This window comes from Dipodomys merriami, unplaced genomic scaffold (assembly GCF_024711535.1).
Source record: "Dipodomys merriami isolate MVZ:Mamm:240054 unplaced genomic scaffold, mDipMer1.0.p SCAF_588, whole genome shotgun sequence".
In the NCBI taxonomy this organism is placed as follows: Eukaryota; Metazoa; Chordata; class Mammalia; order Rodentia; family Heteromyidae; genus Dipodomys; species Dipodomys merriami.
Genome location: NW_027206166.1, coordinates 80,950 through 98,810, shown reverse-complemented (window position 1 = coordinate 98,810; position 17,861 = coordinate 80,950). Strand labels below are relative to the sequence as shown.

General features: G+C 37.5%; 1 pseudogene; it reads left to right on the top strand.

Annotated features, from left to right (window-relative positions):
- The first annotated feature begins 9,893 nt into the window (after positions 1–9,893).
- LOC138813120 (U6 spliceosomal RNA) lies at positions 9,894–9,993 on the top strand (annotated as a pseudogene).
- Positions 9,994–17,861: the final 7,868 nt, after the last annotated feature.

Here is a 17,861-nt window from a genome sequence, read left to right as displayed (position 1 = left end):
AAATTTTCTAGCTTGGTGCCATTCATGGTAACTACTCTGGAGCTTCACCTATAGGAATGCATACATACATATACAAAGATATGGAGGTACAGGTTATTTTTGAGGGGGCAGGTCCTGGTGTTGAACTATGAGCCTAGGCATTGTTCCTGAGATCCTTTGGCTAAAGGGTAGTGCATTAACCTTGAGTCAAAACCCCACTTCTGGGTTTTTCTGTGATCTCTTAGAAATAACATTGTCATAGACTTTCCTATGCTGGCTGGATTCAAACTCAGATTCTCTACATCTCAGACTCCTGAGGAGCTCAGATTACAGTGAGAAGCCACTGGCACCTTCTTTCTTTTCTTCTTCATTTTTTAATATGGAAACCTGACTTGTTAACAGGGTCATACCAGTCTTATGAATTTATAAGTTAACTACCCAATGTCCTTTATAGTTGCTTTCTCTAAGAAGGATTTTGCTTCCTCATCTTACCATCTGTTCATAGGTTTGAAACCAAAAGTGAGAAATGAATGTCATAGAATTTCTGTGCAAATGTCCACAGGACATGCCAGCTTTGTCAGTTAGCATTGAGCTACAGCAACTTACTGTCTCAAGATGGGAGGACCAAAAGCTAGAGCGATCCTTATATTGTCTGCATTGCTTCTTTTGCCTATAAAATAATCTAATAATTAGGAGTGTTGTGTCTCTCCAACCTTAAGTATCTAGAATATACTAGAAGCATTTTCATCATCACTTTTCTAGTGTCTCTCGAGATTTAGACTCCAGGTTTGTGTGGAGGTGCTCCTTGGTGAATCCCTGAGGAAAGCCGCTTGAAACCTTTTTGAAAGATCACCCTTCAAAGTCAGCCTGAGCAGGAGGTCTGTGAGACTCTTATGTCCAATAAACCACCAGAAAACCAGAAGTGGAGCAGTGGACCAGAAGGTAGAAATGGGGCTTTGAGAGAGAAAGCCAAGCAGATGAAACAGGCTAGACCAGGCTGGAAAGCCTGGGAGGCACTTATGTCCGATTAACGACCAGATGGCTGGAAGTGGAGCTGTGGCGGTGGTAAAGCCTCAGCCTTGGGAAAAACAGCTGAGGAACGCATCAGGCCCTGAGTTTAAGCCATGGGATAGCCTCAAAAATGTTTTCAAAAAGAGAAGGCCACGTTTATGGATCAGTGCCCTACTTACTTATGTGTGTATATTACCTCCCTGAGTTCAAACACACTGTATGCAATGATGCTTCTCTTATTTATTTATTTATTTATTTATTTATTTTTCAGATATGATCCTTGCGCCTACTGCATGTCTTTCTCTTCCAGGGTTCCAGGCCTGTGTCCTTATATGATGCACACTGAAGATTTCAGCAGTCTTTATTTACATTTTATTATGAGGACAATGCAGGAACAGTCACAAATCAGGCAGGGGTACACAAGATAGGGTTTCTTAGAAGTAACCAGTCTTCAGAAAATTAAACTTGAGGAAGTAAAATGGTAGCATACTTATGTAATGGTACCATACTTATGAGGGGGTTGGGAATGTGGATTAGTGAGAGATTGCTTTCCTAGCATGCAAGAAGCCCTGGGTACGATTCCTCAGGAGCACATACACAGAAAAGGCCACAATTGGTGTTGTGGTTCAAGTAGTAGAGTGCTACAGACAGTGCCCAGGCCTTAAGTTCAACCCAAGACCTGGCAAAGAGATACCTAGGTAGCTAGGAAGAAAGAAAGGAAGAAAGAAAGGAAGAAAGAAAGAACGAAAGAAAGAACGAAAGAAAGAACGAAAGAAAGAACGAAAGAAAGAACGAAAGAAAGAAAGAAAGAAAGAAAGAAAGAAAGAAAGAAAGAAAGAAAGAAAGAAAGAAAGAAAGAAAGAAAGAAAGAAAGAAGATAGTTTAATCTTTGGACGTCAAGGGGAAAGAAGGGAACACTTCCCAGTCAGGAGGCCTTTTGCAGTGTGCCTTCACATAACCACAGAGCAGGAAGACTGTCTCTTTCCCACTTCTCAGGCAACCAAGGGCCCCAGAGTCAAGAGGGCAGAGCTAGGTTCTAAATCATGTGCTTGGAGACAAAATAGGAACAGTCCTGCCTCTAGTTAGTCTGGGGATTTGCATTAATTATGTGGAGAATTAAGGAAGGAGAATGGACTGGCAGAGGTAGAAGGGTCTTCAAATCTGATAGATGGAGAGTCAAAAACCCACTCCCTGAGACCAGAGAGCAGGGTTTCTCTACTCTATTCCTCCCCTCTCCCCCACTAAACTGGCTCTCTATTGGTAACCTAACGGTAGCCTGAGGCTCCCTTCACATGAGGGAGGAAGGTTCATTAGTCATTGTTTGAAGAGGCCGAGTAAAGCCTGGCCCTGGTGTAACTTTAACAAATTTTACAGGTTTTCCCCAATGCTGGTTGTGCCCGGAATAAATGAAGTGGTTTTGCAGTTCACTTCCCTGTTGAGTGTGTACGTTCTGCCTCCTAATCCTGTAGGCCTGGTCTCTGCACCTAGACTGGTTTTTGAAACTGTTTTCTGTCCTTCTATTACAGAGTTACACTGGAGTTCTTCCTGCTAACACAGCTAGGGCTTGGATCCTGAGAACTTCATCTGAATCCAGGATAGGTCAATAATGGTTCTTTCCTTCTTCTATAGCTCAAGTACTATAAGAACATTTAATGTGCAAGTAATTTCTCATCACCAAGGGAGACACACGAAGCTCTTGAAGTCATTTTGTCATAGATTTCCTGCCCTGGCTGGCTTCACCCTGTGATCCTGAGACCTCAGCCTCCTGAGCTAGGGTGATGGGCATGACCTACTTTTGCTCTGCTAGGTTCAGAACTGTAATGACATTGACAATACAAGTCAACTGCTTATCACAAAGGGCTTGTGTAGCATATTAAGCCTTTTAACCTTGGACCTTTAAGAACCCTGTAGGACACAATATTACAATGCTATAGTCTGAGAGGATGGGCATATGTATGTGCTACACTTGAACCTTGAGCTCTGAGTCCAATTCTGGTGGGCATCAGTGTTCATGTTCCAAAGAATGTTCTTGTAATTAGCAAATAGGAAAAGTATTTTAATTAACCCTCACTCTTTTTCCAGTTGTGTGTCTCGAACTCTAGCCTGGGCACTGACCACCCTGAGCCCTTCAGCTCAAGGTGAACACTCTAGCACTTAATCCAAAATGCCAGATGGGTTCTTTTGGTGGTTCACTGTAGATAAGAATCTAACAGGCTTTCCTTTGGACTGTGGTCTTCAGCTCTCAGCCTCCCGAGAAGCTACGGTTCCACTTATGAGCCACTGGCATCTGGCCTATGGTTTTAGACAGTCCTGGGCTTGATTTTAGGGCCTGGGTACTCTCTCTGAGCTTCTTTTTCTCAAGGCTAGCCACTTGAGCTACTCCATAGCTTCTGGTTTTTTCTGAGTATGTGGCACTGAGGATTCAAACACTGGCATTCATGCATGCTGAGCAAGCACTTTACCACTAATCCACATTTCTAGCCCCACCCTCACAATTTTATACCTCACTTGCCTATCCTCAAGAAAAGGCTTCTGAGTATAAATCATCTAAAGAAAACCCGATAGAAAGTTTCCAAAGATAAATAAGACAAAGCTCATACTTGTGAGAGACTCTAATCATGTGAAGACTGTGACAAATGCTTCCATTTACTTATGTATTATGTTTCAACACTTAATAAAATATTAATGAAAATGAGTCAATGTCCTCAATTATTGGGTATAATTTTATAAAAATGTGCAAAATGTAATAAATATTATGTGTATAAAAATACTAAATACAGTAATCAATAAATAAATGAATCAAAGGAAAATAAAATAAAAAATCATTCGTTTTCTGTGGGGGTCCGGTTGTGTGGCTTGAACTCTGGGCCTGGGTGCTGTTCCTCAGATCTTCAGCTCAAGGCTAGCACTCTACCACTTGAGCCACAGCTCTACTTCCGGGTTTTTTCTTTTTGCTTATGTGGTGCTGAGGAATCGAACCCAGGGACTCAGGCATGCAAGGCAAGTGCTCTACCACTGAGCCACCTGAATCATAATATGAAATTAACATACATATGTAAGTATATATATATCATATATTACACATGTATAGAGATATTTTTTCCATTTCAGGGCCTTCATTCAGGCCCTGGGTACTCTAGCCTGAATTTCTTTCTTCATGGACAGTGAGCTTCGCCTTCACCCATGATGCAAAATAGTTACCTGGACGTTGAGCTCAAATCCTAGCAATGGCAGAAATACTGGCCCCAGTTCCAAGACACTGACATAATTTTTTAATGGAAGCAGTTATGTTTATTCAGTTCCATACTGAACATTTTAAAAAGTGTAGAATTTTGTACAGCTATTCACTCAGAGATCCTTCCCTTACCTCCAAAATGCTTCTCTGAGAACTACATTGTTTGTCTTTGTTCGTTTTTTATTGTAAAAATATTTTACAGGAGCAAGGTAATGAGTAAATTTCATATTGAGCATTGTTACCTCCTCCTTTGTTTTCCCCCTACTATACCTTCCCTCCCATTGCCACAACTACCTCCCCCTGCTTAGGTCAGTGACTTAGGTTTCACTTTTGGTTGGCACAAGGTTTGAATTCAAGTAGTAGCAAATCTTCCCTCACATTGCTACAGATTTACCAAGACCCTGAGTTCAAATCCCAGGCTAGGAAAGAAAACTAGCAGAAAATCCAAACTAGGTAGCTTTATTTTTTTTTAATTTAGTTAAATAATTATATTTTCTTTATTCTTTTTCTTTTTTTTCTTTTGGCCAACCATGGGGCTTGAACTCAGGTCATGGAAACTCTGTCTCAGCTTAGATCTCTCTCGGCTTGGGTGTAGCCTCCAGAACCATAGCTGATCCTAAGATCCTAGGCCCAGGGGACTTTCTAGAAAAAAAACTAGAAAGCAGAAAAAGTGGCAACTTTCAGGGGTCTAGGATTTTATTATTTTTTTCTTTGCACAGTGACCATCCTGGGTTTGAATGACATGGCTGCAAAGTAGATATGACCTTCCATTGCTGATGGCTTGTGGGCTATCAGTGAAGCCATAGGACAACCTGTGGACATAGGCCCTGGGTTCAAATCCCAGTCCTGACACCAATGGCAGGAGATCACAAGAGACTCATTCCTATGCATGGGAATATCCATTGAAAGAGTAGTTCATGCATCCGTCTAGTCTAAATTTGGATGCAATAGTCCAAGAATGCTGATTGATCTTAATGTATAGTTTATTAAGCATTAAAAGAATAATATTCCTTCAATGGTGGTATAATAAATACCTAAGAGTTGGTAGGAATGTAGTAGGTGTCATTCAATCATAAATAGACGCCTCTGGCACTCTTTAACAATATATATTTCTTTGTATATCACCATCTGCCTATCCATGTATTGCTGTTTTGGCCAAAACTGGGGGTCAATCTCAGCGCGTGGGAATCACTTGACAGCTTCATTGGCTAGAGGCTCCCATGCTCAAACTCACCCATTCATGAATTGGGCCTGCTAGGCCCTGAGATCTGATCCTAGCACTGCCAGGCATGATGGAGATCACATACATCTAAAATCTAGATTCTATGTGATAGGATGTAAACAATGTAATAAATGCTACAAGTGTCATCAGAGTCAATAAAATAAGTGGTAAATAAATTAATAAAACAAGAAATAAAATGAATAAACGCACCAAACACAATATGGACTGAACATCTGAACGGAAGTATAAATCTTATTGTTAAGATGTATATAAGGAGTAACTTTTCCAGGACTGAGGCTTGAATTCAGTCCCCCTAGGAGGAGGGAATGGCGGGAGATCCTGAGATACTTGTTTCTGGACCTAGGAAGAGTCATGGCATGCGATCGATCTCATCCTTGAATGAGTAGTTTGTGCATGATGCGAGTAGGAAATGATATGCAAGACTCATGGGGTATAGATTATTTGTAAAGAAGAGTTAATGAAGCATGACAATAATCATCACAGACATGAAATGAATGCATCAGAAAATATCGAAATATAGGTACACACAGATTGGATTCCATCACAAGTCACCATCAATCCTACTCTATACAAATATATACTTATTTGCATTCTACCTTCTACTTATGAATGGATGACTATTGTGCTCCCCACTCTCCCCCCAGGGGGCTCAAATTCAGGTACTGGGAATGCCTAGCTCCTTTGTCGCTCACAGGCTGTTGTGTTCATATGGACTCATTCACCAATTGGGCCTGCTAGGCCCCTAGTTCAGATCCCAGCCCTGCCAAAAGATTCATCTTGATGTAAGACGCCAATGGTTGCATATGTTTTCCTTTCCTCTGCAAGTCTTGGGTCTCAGCTAGGATGGAGAATGCATGGCCCACCCTGTGGTCATGGGAATAAGTTGTTATCCATGTCAGCCCAGTTATACCTGTCATCATATACATGAGAAAATACACAAAAATCCATGAATAGTATACAAAATAAACACAATAAGTACACTCAATGCACGATGCAGTCTCCACACGGATGTGAACATACATCCCATGTTTAAATGATGCATTGAGCACTATTTTGGCCTCCCTGTGGCTCGATCTCAGGTCCTAGGAAGAGTCCATCTCCTTAGTGGCTCAACGTCTGGTGTGATCACGTGGACCGATTGGGCAGTTGGGCTTCCTAGGCCCTGAGTTCAAAGCCCAGCAATGCCAAAAATTCACCCTGATGTGAGAAGCCAGTCATTGCACCTGTTTTCCTGTGCTGTGCAAATTCTGAGTCTCAGCCAGCATGGAAAATATATAGGCAACTGATGTCAGCTTACATTTATATAATTCATTCATCTGCAATAACAATGTGCAAGACTGGAAATGTGAAGCACTTAGACATGATTTTATTCTCGTTCATTTGGAAGATTAATCTTTAGTCAAAAGGAACTTTTTAAAAATGGCCTAGAATTTATTCCTACCAGTTTTTATAAATGGCTTTGTGCAATGGTATGTGATTATTTTATTTTACATTATCTTATGTAAATATTCTACTAACTATAAGTTTTGGAAAAAGAAGAAAACTAAAATTTACTACTTAGAAGAATATGATAGAAATAGAAGACAGATTTTATGTTTGTTAAATCTCTCATCAGTACCCATATTCAAGACTTAAAGTCATATTTCTTACTATGTTAGACAGATACGGAAAATATATGATAAGGCAACACATGATAAGGCAACTATTAGTGACTTTAAAATGTACCTTCTTATGTGATGAAATTTACTTTATTAGCTAATATTTGGGTTTGAATTATGGGAGGCTGATCCATTAAACACATTTCTAGAAGGCCCCTACTGAACAACACAAATTGTGGGGGGTAGTATTTCTGCACTTCAATGAATGGTTGAACTTGTTTGGTATTAGTGCTGGGTACGTAAATCAACTCTAATGTAACTTGCTCCCTACACTTGAAAACCTTGTAATGTCACTATCATCTACTTGTCAAGTGTTATTTTGGTGAATATGATTTTTAAAAGTTTATTTGAAAAGGAATATACTTTCAGAAGATTAAATGTAGGTTACATTGGTTTGAGAATGACATTTTTATACTACAGAACCAAGTTTTACTGAAGTACCAGTGTTTTGAGGCACTAAGGGTATTCTCAATTAATGTTTTTCTAAATTATATTTGACCTCTAAATCAAGTTTTCCTAGTCTTGGTAGACCAATTATGATCTATCATTCCAGAAACTATTTTTTTGGCTGCACTGAAATCTTTCATTCATCATTAGGAGAAAGGTATTAAAAATAACGTTGTTCATTTGTGATTTTGTTCACTCATATGGGCTGGTCATCTGTAAATTGAAAGTTTGAATTACAGTACTTTCTCTCAGATTTTGTGATCTCATCTTTCATTTTAAGTTGCCTTGTATTTTACAATTGATTACTGCTAATTCTTGTATGCAATTGGGGCCCTGAAATATTATAGGAAATGAGAAATTGAGATGAGTCTTTAATTATTTTCTGTTGGCATGTTGCATGGGCCTATGTGAGAAGTCATGCCTTTGTTATCTGATGATGCAGATAACTGGGACCTGTTATCCTAGGACCCGTGGGTCCTGCAGAAGAATAATAGCTTTTAGACATCATATCAGCAAAATTTGGGTATAATCAGTAAGAATGCTTTAGAAATATGGAGAAAAACACTTTGGGACCAGCAAGTTAAAATAATAAACAGAGCATCAGAATAAAATCCCTTATAGATTAGCAGAAAACAATACTGTTATTATACCATGTGTATTCAGAAGACCACGAACACTTAGAAAGTATCACAAGCTTATACTGAAGATATTGCAGTGATACTTTTTATAGTCTAATATATATTCTAAACCTAATTATTTATATTCCAATCTATTTATGGGAATAAATGTCAATATATTTGTCAAATTATCAATTCTAGTAAGATTCACTGTATAAAATTTAAAATCAGCACATATAAATATAAAATATATAAGTACATATAATATAAAAAATGTTTTTTATTGTTGTGTTGTGTTTAGGGAATCAAAGGCAACTCTGTTTTAAAGTATTATTCCATTATCTCTACCTCAGTTTTTGGTAGAGTTAGACTTAAAGCTCTACCATTTGTAGATATGCAGCCTAGAGGCAAGAGGAAACACTGTGATTAAAACATTACAAATTTAAGGCCTAATATCGAGGAGAAACATATGGACTTCTCCAGGAGCTATTGCAATATTTGGTGATAGAATGTCAGTAGTGTAAGTTCCTGCTTGGTTGGATGATAGACAGGTCAGGACAGTAGGTAATCATGCATATGAACAATTTTTTTCACTTTCTTGGCTTTAGCTACTTTTGAAATGATACGTATAATAAACAATTATGTTTTGATAAAATACCTTCTATTCTGAACAATTCTGTCTGAACTGTTCATCTCTCTATGATCCCTTGTAACTAAGATTATGTTTGTTCCAGTAAGACAATCCATGCTGTCAGCGTAAGATATTCTGGTTGGTCTGTTCCTACATGGAAGAAAGGTAAAGGTTCAGTGTCAACGTCTAGTGTGTTGGGGTCCCTAGGTAAGGGTCACAAAATCACCAGGACACAGGGGATGCAGAGTGCAAACAGCAATTGCCACTGCATGCTGTGCTTTATTGTTAGTGGGTATTTAAAGACTAGCAAGCATCATCTTTGCCAAGATTTGGTCAGAAAACATTCACACAAAAAATTTCCACAGATACATTTTTACTTAACCTATGAGAGAAAGTCTAGGTATATTATTATCTAAACTATTTTAGATCAAGCTCAAACCACTTCTCCAGTCTCAGGAAAATGCTTGACCAGCTGTTCATCTATGCTTAAGCAAGCAGAAGAGCCACTTCCTCAGCTCCCAGGAGTCTGTGACATGTTTTGAGATAGGGAGAGGGAACATTTTCCCTCTATAGCCTGGCTTTCCAAGAGCTTTCCTAATCCCAAACACAGTCCTCAGATAATCCTGAGGCTGGAGCCTGCATCATTCTGCCCCCTCAACATAGACCCCGAGTCTTCACAGTTCAGGTAGACATTTGTTCCAGCAAGACCTCATTTGGGAAATTTTAAGCTGCAGAAAGTTAGAAGTAGCTCTTAAGCAAGGCTTACTTTGAATCCATTAGCTCCACAAAGCTAACTCAGTTGATAAATAAGTACTTGAAAAGCCACCAACTTTGGACTTAGCTGTAAAGGCTTCAAAGTATGATCAAATTTAAAATGAAAATGACAAAAAAAATGTAAATGTGAGCAATCGACCAAACTATATGTTTTTTTTCCACTGTACACAGAAATTTAGAGAAATAAGATCAATAGCATTTTAGGAACAATAAGGGTTCCTTGTTACAAATAGGCAACGATGGATATATGCCTTTATAAAGATTGTATCATTATATACTTAAATTTAGAGGATACTACATGCTTCAGCAGCAGGTCTACCCAAATTACAACAAGACAGAGAATAACATGGCACTTGCACAAGGATGATATGAAAATTTGTGAAGTATTCCATATTTTTCATTCTTCTGATGCAAGAAATGAAAAACAGTTATTAAAAAGTTGATTACAAAAATACAAGTGTAACAATACATGTAATTCATACAATTAAAGGTTAGTTTGATATCAGTGTATTAAATTTTCACCTTAGAAAGGCCTTTACATAGCATAACCTTTACAAAACTTGAAATTAGATAATATTGCCATTTTATCCCAAAGAAATGAAATAATATAAGAAACTACAAAAAAAGGAGTCTTAAAATTCTTCTATATGGAATGCAATCTGAAAGGTCACATTTATCCATGAATCTATACATTATATAACAATGTAGAATTCAAAGTATTATATCTAGTAGAGAATGAAATAGATTATGGACATTACACAAACATAGATATACTTTTTTCAGAAAAGCACTCGGAACATCTTTAGGTTCTATACTATTCATTTCAACAGATAAGTTAAAATTATTTCTGATTTAAAGAATCACAAACTCTGCAGAAATCATTACAGATGTATACAAACAACTCTTGAATACATTTTGATATCACAGTCATGCAATTCACTTGGAAGAATACCATGGAATACATAAATTTTTATTGTAAGATATTGCTGTTGCTTTGTATTGTGAAAAAAATTTGTAGGGACACAAAAGATGGACTGGCACTTTTGAAATTTAAGAAACTTAACCAAACCATTACGATTTAGGAGAACAATTTGTACAGCCTTCGACAACTTCAAAGAGTTAGTGATACATACTTACCCTTTTGGCAATATCAAATGCAGTTTCTTCAAAGTTGTTCTTCAGACCTGGTTTGATATAATGGTTCAACAGAAGGAGATACAGAGTATCTTTGCTATTTCTATTCCCAGCAGCAAGATGCAAGGAGGTCAAGAGGCCTTTAGTTTGGGGATTGGTATCTGCATCATGATGAAGTAATAAAGAAGCCATTATGGTATTATTCCACATATAAGTACTGTGCAGGGGTGTCCAGCCATTCAGAGTTATTGCATGAATATCTGCCTTGAGCTACCAACTCATGGACAATGTCTAAGTGTCCACTCTAGGCTTCCCGTTGAAGAGGGGTATACTCATCCTCATCCCTAGTATTCAACTGGGTGGCCATTTTGGAAAGCAGTGTTCACACCACAGTAAGCCGATACATTTCGGCATCCCAAAGAAGAAATTTACTTGGATCCTACTCCATTTTTTTCTTGCAATTGAAACCATTCCTCATTTTTTCATCTTGTACCTTGTCTTCGTCAGAATTGCCTAACCAGAGATATTGAGTACCAGTGGGAATGAGGTGTCCATGTATTTCCCCAATAGTTCACATTGGTTGAACTGGTCAGAAAAAACTGGTGAATGTTCTGCATATGTTTTTTCACCATGATTTATTTTCTCTTTTTCCATTTTTACTATTCTAAATTATTCTAACTGGAGAGTAGTGAATTATAGGGAGCAGAGGAAAGATTTTCCTCAGTATTCAAAGGTACAGACTTAAAGTCAGCACCAGTGGTGTCTTCATGTGCAGCTTATTCTAGGAATGAGAAAATAGGAAACAATGTCTTCTATGTAAATGATTTGGGAAATACCATGTTATAGTGTAAGAGAACTCACTATTCAACCTATGGGATTTAAGAGCTTTCTAATAGCTTTCTAATGTTGTTATCCAACATTAGAAAAAATGTATAATGCAGTAATAAAATAGAAGTCCTTTGTATGACTACCTAAATTCTTGTTTTTTTTTTAAAGACACTTGTTTTCATCTAAAAATAGGCCTATCTATTGTGTTCAGGTGATTTTGATGATTGAAGATGCTTAATGAGAATTCAAAATGTATTAGTAGTCCTTTGCTATCAATTAAATTTCACTTTTTCTTCTTGGAGAATATAATGATCAAAGCAATAGTTCAGAATCAGCAAGCAATAATTCAGAATCATGCTTCAAGTACAAGTGAATCACCAGTAAGTAATCCTCGATTCCATTTTCCACAAAGTTTTGTTACAGATACAATTTGCCTGCCTTCTCTAGCTGCTTTCCTAGTCTGGATCTATTCCTTCATTTTACAGGAAAAGTGTGATTCAACTGATTTCAGTCAGATCTGTTAGTAGAATTATCAAGTATTGAGATTCTTTTTTTTTTTAAATTAGTTGTGGGGCCTGAACTCTATGCCTGGGCATGTCCTTGAGCTCTTCAAATCAAGGCAAGTGCTCTACCACTTGAGCCACAGCACCACTTCTGGATTTTTCTGTTCATGTGGTGCTGTTTTGGGAAATGGCAGAGCAGAAAGTGAAATGATGCAACCAAAAATATAAAAGCAAAATAAATTAGGATAATTATGGAGCAATCATATTGTCTATGAGAACCATAAAACAGAGAGAGGAAAAGAGATACAGATGTGCAATGACCTAGCTAGCCAAAAAATACATGCTTCTACTCAATTTACAGAGCAAACAAGTTTTTTTTAATTTAAAAAAAAGATGGAAATAGAATTTATGTATTTACTTGAAATTAGTAAATACATTGTTAGTCGCCTACCTAAAGAGACATAGCTTTGACCATATTACAGATAAGAATCTTAATCCTTGGGCTGGGAAGGTGGCTCAGTGGTAGAGTGCTTGCCTTGCAGCTTACTACAGTGCAGACACTACTTTCCAAAAAGGCCACTCATATGAATACTATGTATGAGGATAAGTATAATCCTCTTCATCGGGAAGCCTAGAGTGGACACTTAGACAATGTCCATGAGTTGGTATCGCAAGGCAGATATTTATCCAATAACTGTGAATGGCTGGACACACCTGCACAGTGCTTATATGTGGAACATATTGCAAGAGCACACACACACACACACACACACACACACACACACACACACACAAACCATCAGATTTCTTCTTAAGTATTTTTTGTGTATGGTCTTAAGAAGAAATTTACATTACTAACTTGAATTTCTGACAGAACAATATAATCACTGTACATCTTGCTTCTATACTCTCAATATTAAATTGCTATCTAAGTATGTGCAATAGATAAGTATAGGAAAAAGTAGGAGCCACACTGTTGGCTCATGTCTTTATTCCTAGCTAATCAGAAAGACAAAATCTGATGATTGTGGTCTGAAACCAGACAAAGAAATATAGTCCATTAGAGTCTGGTTTGAAAGTAACCAGCAAAAGCTAGAAATGGAGCTGTCTTATAAGCAAGTAAGATGCTAGCCTTGAGAAAACTAAAACAAAATAAATAACAAATTCTGAGACAGAACCAGGCCCTGAGTTCAAGCTCTAGTATTAGCACCAAACTAATGAATGAATGAATGAATGAACTAAAAATAAATTAAATGGTCACATGTGGACAGACAGGGAAAATGTAACCACCGTGGTGAGTGGATTATGTATTATTTTGTAATAAGGCAAATTATCATTTTTCCTAATCACTAATATCTTTTGGACATACTTTGTTTTTTTTTTATTGTGAAAATACTGTACAGAGGAGTTACAATTACATGGGCAAGATAATGAGTACATTTCTTATCAAGCATTGTATCCTCCTCCATTGTTTCCCCTTCCTATCCCTTTCCATCCTCCCCACCCAATCCTCCCCGCCTTCCCTTCTCCCCTCTCCTCCCCCCCCATGCACGAAAGTTGTAAAGTTCGTTTTCAACAAAACGACTCGTACATTTCACTGTTGCCATGGGTCTACCTGTATGGACATAATTTGTATCAGAAAACATGAGTGTCTTCCAGTAGTTCGAATGCTATTAGAACTTAAGTCTCCTTAGAATTAACATATACATCTATGACAGTTAGTGAGGACAAATAGGCCTGTATTATATTCAGATTTTCTGAGTTTTCTTCTGGTGCATTTTGTTTTGCTTTCTTATAGGATACCTAGTGAAATATCATAATAATTTGGTCCTCAGATCACTTAGGTTCTTTTCTTTTCTTTATTTTTTTATTTTTCTATGAACATACTGTACAGAACACTTAAATTACATGGGCAAGATAATGAGTACATTTCTTATCAAGCATTGCATATTCCTCCTTTCTTTGCCCTTCACATCCCTTCCCAGCCTCCCCCGCCCCCCCCCCCCAATCCTCCGCCCCCGTCCTCCCTTCCCCCCACCCCCGGCACCAAAGTAATAAAGTTTGTTTTCGACATGACAACATGTACTTCTCATTGTTGCAACGAGTCCACCTGTATGCTTAAACGACTTGTTTTTCCACCTCTCCTCTACAAATTGTACCAACATCAAATATAGTGAAAGCAGGGGTTATACTGTGGGGTAGGGAGATACAAAGCAACAAAGAAATAATCTTATAAATGCGTTATAAACAAATGCATGAAAGAAAAAAAACATTAAAATTCATATCTAAGAGTTCATTTTCCTAACATCACATTATCTGACATTTTCTGCTTGCTCATACATATACTAGATATTGCAAATAAGGGAAACCATGGGACCTATGTTACTTTGGGCTTGGTTTTCTTCACTTAATATAAATTTTTCCAGGTCTTTCCATTTACTAACAAATGGGGAAATGTCATTCTTTCTGATGGAGGCATAGAATTCCATTGTTTATATATACAACTTTTCTTGATCCATTCATCTACTGAGGGGCATCTGGGTTGGTTCCATATCTTAGCTATGGTAAATAATGCTGCAATAAAGTTGTGCTGGTAGCTTTAGTGTGGTCTTGTTTGTAAACATTAGGGTAAATGCCCAAAACTGGGATTGCTGGGTCATAGGGGAGCTCCATATGAAGTCTTTTGAAGTACCTCCATACTGCTTTCCAAAGTGGTTGAACAAGTTTACACTCACACCAACAATTCAGTAAGGTTCCCTTCTGTCCACATCCCCTCCAGCATCTGTTGTTGTTAGAGTTCTTGATTTTTGCCATTCTAACTGGGGTGAGGTGGTATCTCAATGTTATTTTGATTTGCATTTCTTTTATGGCTAGGGAGATTGAGCATTTCTTCATGCGTCTATTGGACATCCTTCTTTCTTCTTCAGAGAAGCTTCTCTTTAAGTCTTTAGCCCACTTATTTATTGGGCAGTTGTTTCTTTGAGGATTTGTTGTTGGCGGATTTAATTCTTTAAGTTCCAAGTATATTTTAGATATGAGACCCTTGTCCATTGTATGGCTATTGAAGATCTTCTCCCAATCTGTGGGCTATCTATTGTTCTTGCTAGCTATGTCCTTTGCCATGCAGAAGCTCTGAAACTTCATGCAATCCCATTTGTCCAACATTTCTGTGATTTGTTGTGTTTCCGGGTCTCTATAAAGAAAATTTCGTCCTGAGCAAGGAGACCTAAGGTTTCTCCTATTCCATCCTGTAATGTTTTCAGAGTGTCTGGTTTGACTCCGAGGTCTTTGATCCATTTGGAATTGATTCTTGTGCCACGTGATATATAAGGATCTAGCTTTAGTTTTCTACAAGTAGTTAACCAATTTTGCCAGCACAATTTACTGAAGAGGTTGTTTTTATTCCATTCTATTTTTTTAGTTCCCTTATCAAATATTAGATGGCTATAAGTCTGTAGGTTCATTTCTGGGTTTTCAATTCTATTCCATTGGTACTGAGGTCGGTTCTTATGCCAGTACCAAGCTGTTTTGATTACTATGGCTTAATAGTAGAGTTTGAAATTTGGTATTGATATTCCTCCAGTAGTGTTCTTTCCCTTGAGGATCGTTTTTGCTATTCTGGGTCTTTTATTGTTCCATATGAATTTTTAGAATGCCTCTTCTATTTCCTTGAAGAACGAGGTTGGAATATTGATAGGTATCGTGTTGAATTTGTAGATAGCCTTGGGAAGTATTGCCATTTTCACAATGTTAATCTTTCACATCCAGGTGCATGAAATGTTTTGCCATTTTCTAACTTCTGTTTTGATTTCCTTTTTCAAGATTTTAAAGATGTCATTGTAAATGTCCTTCACTCCTTTGGTTCAGTTAATTCCTAGGTATTTTATTTTTTGTGGGGATATTACAAATGGACTTACTTTCATAATTTCAGCCACACTTTTCTCATTGTTGGCATACAGAAAAGCCATTGATTTGGGGGCTTAATTTTATACCAGGCTACTTTGTCAAAGTTTTGAATCAGCTTGAGTAATTTGGGAGTGGAGTCGATGGGATTCTTTAAATACAACATCATGTCATCTGCAAAGAAGGAGAGTTTTATTTCTTCTATCCCAATTTGGATCTCCTTTATGTTTGGATCTTGTCTTATTGCTGTAGCTAGGCATTCTAATACTAGATTGAAGAGATGTGGAGAGAGTGGACATCCTTGTCTTGTTCCTGAGTTAAGAGTAAATGACTTTAGTTTTTCACCATTAAGTATAATGGTGGCTGTAAGTTTGTCATATACAGCCTTTATTGTATTGAGGAATGTTCAATGGATTATTAATTTTTCCAAAACCTTCATCATAAGGGGGTGTTGAATCTTGTCAAATGCTTTTTCTGCATCTATTGAGATAATCATGTGGTTCTTATCCTTGCTCCTGTTGATGTGATGAATTATATTAATTGATTTGCGTTTATTGAACCAGCTTTGCATTCCTGAAATGAATCCTGTATGATATTTGTTTATGATTTTTGGATGAATTGTTGAAGTCCATTGGCCAAAATTTTGTTGAGACGTTTTGCATCAATGTTCATCAAAGAAATGGTTCTATAGTTTTCTTTCTTTGATGAGTCCCTGCCTGGTTTTGGGATGAGGATTATGATGGCTGCATAGAATGTGTTCGGCAGTGAACTTTTTCTTTCAATTTCATTGAAGAGTTGGAGGCGTATTGGTGTGAGCTCTGCTTTGAAGGCCTTGTAGAATTCCGCTGCAAAACGATCTGGTCCTGGACTTTTCTTACCTGGGAGGTCTCTTATTGCTGTTTCTATTTCAATGCTTGGTATGGATCTGTTAAGATGTTTAACTCATCTAGGTTTAGTTTTGGCATGTCAATATTTGCTAGGAAAAGGTCCATTTATGTCAAGTTCTCAAATTTATTAGCATAAAGTTTTGAGAAATATTCCCTTATAATGTTCTGAATCTTGGTTGTTTCCGTAGTGATGTTTCCATTCTCATTTTAGAGTTTATTTATTTGGGTGTGTTCTCTTCTTTTTCTGATAAGATTTGCTAAGGGTATGTCAATTTTGTTAATTTTTTCGAAGAACCAACTCTTTGTTTTGTTGATTCGTTCTATAGTTTTTTTTGGATTCTAATTTATTGAATTCTGATTTAATTTTAATTATTTCTTTCCATCTACTGGATTGGGGTTTATCTTGCTGCTCTTTTCAAGGAGGTTTAGATATGTCATTAAATTTTGGTTTCAGATCTCTCCAGTTTGTTGATGTAGGAGTTCAGAGCTTTAAACTTGCCTCTGAATACTGCCTTTGCTGTTTCCCAAAGGAGCTGGTAATTTGTGTTCTCAGTTTTGTTGAATAGCGTGAACATTTGAATTTCCTTTCTAATATCTTCCATGACCCACTCGTGATTCAGCAGTGTGTTTTTCAGCCTCCATGTGTTACCGTCCTTTCTTTGGTGGCTTTTGGTGTTGAGTTCTAGTTTTATTCCCTTGTCGTCCAAGAGAATGCAAGGTATAACTTCACTGTTTCTGAATTTAGACAAGTTTGCTTTATGGCCTAAAATGTGGTCTATTTTAGAAAATGTTCCTTGTGCTGCTCAGAAAAACGTGTATTCTGATGCTGCTGGGCGATATATTCGGTAGATGTCTGTTAAATCTTGTTGATCTCTGCAGCTGTTTAGATCTGTGTTTTCTCTGATTAGATTTTGCCGAGTTGATCTATCTACTGGGGAGAGTGGTGTTTTAAAATCCCCAACTATTAATGTATTTGGATCTATGTGGGATTTGAGGGAAAGTAGTGTTTCT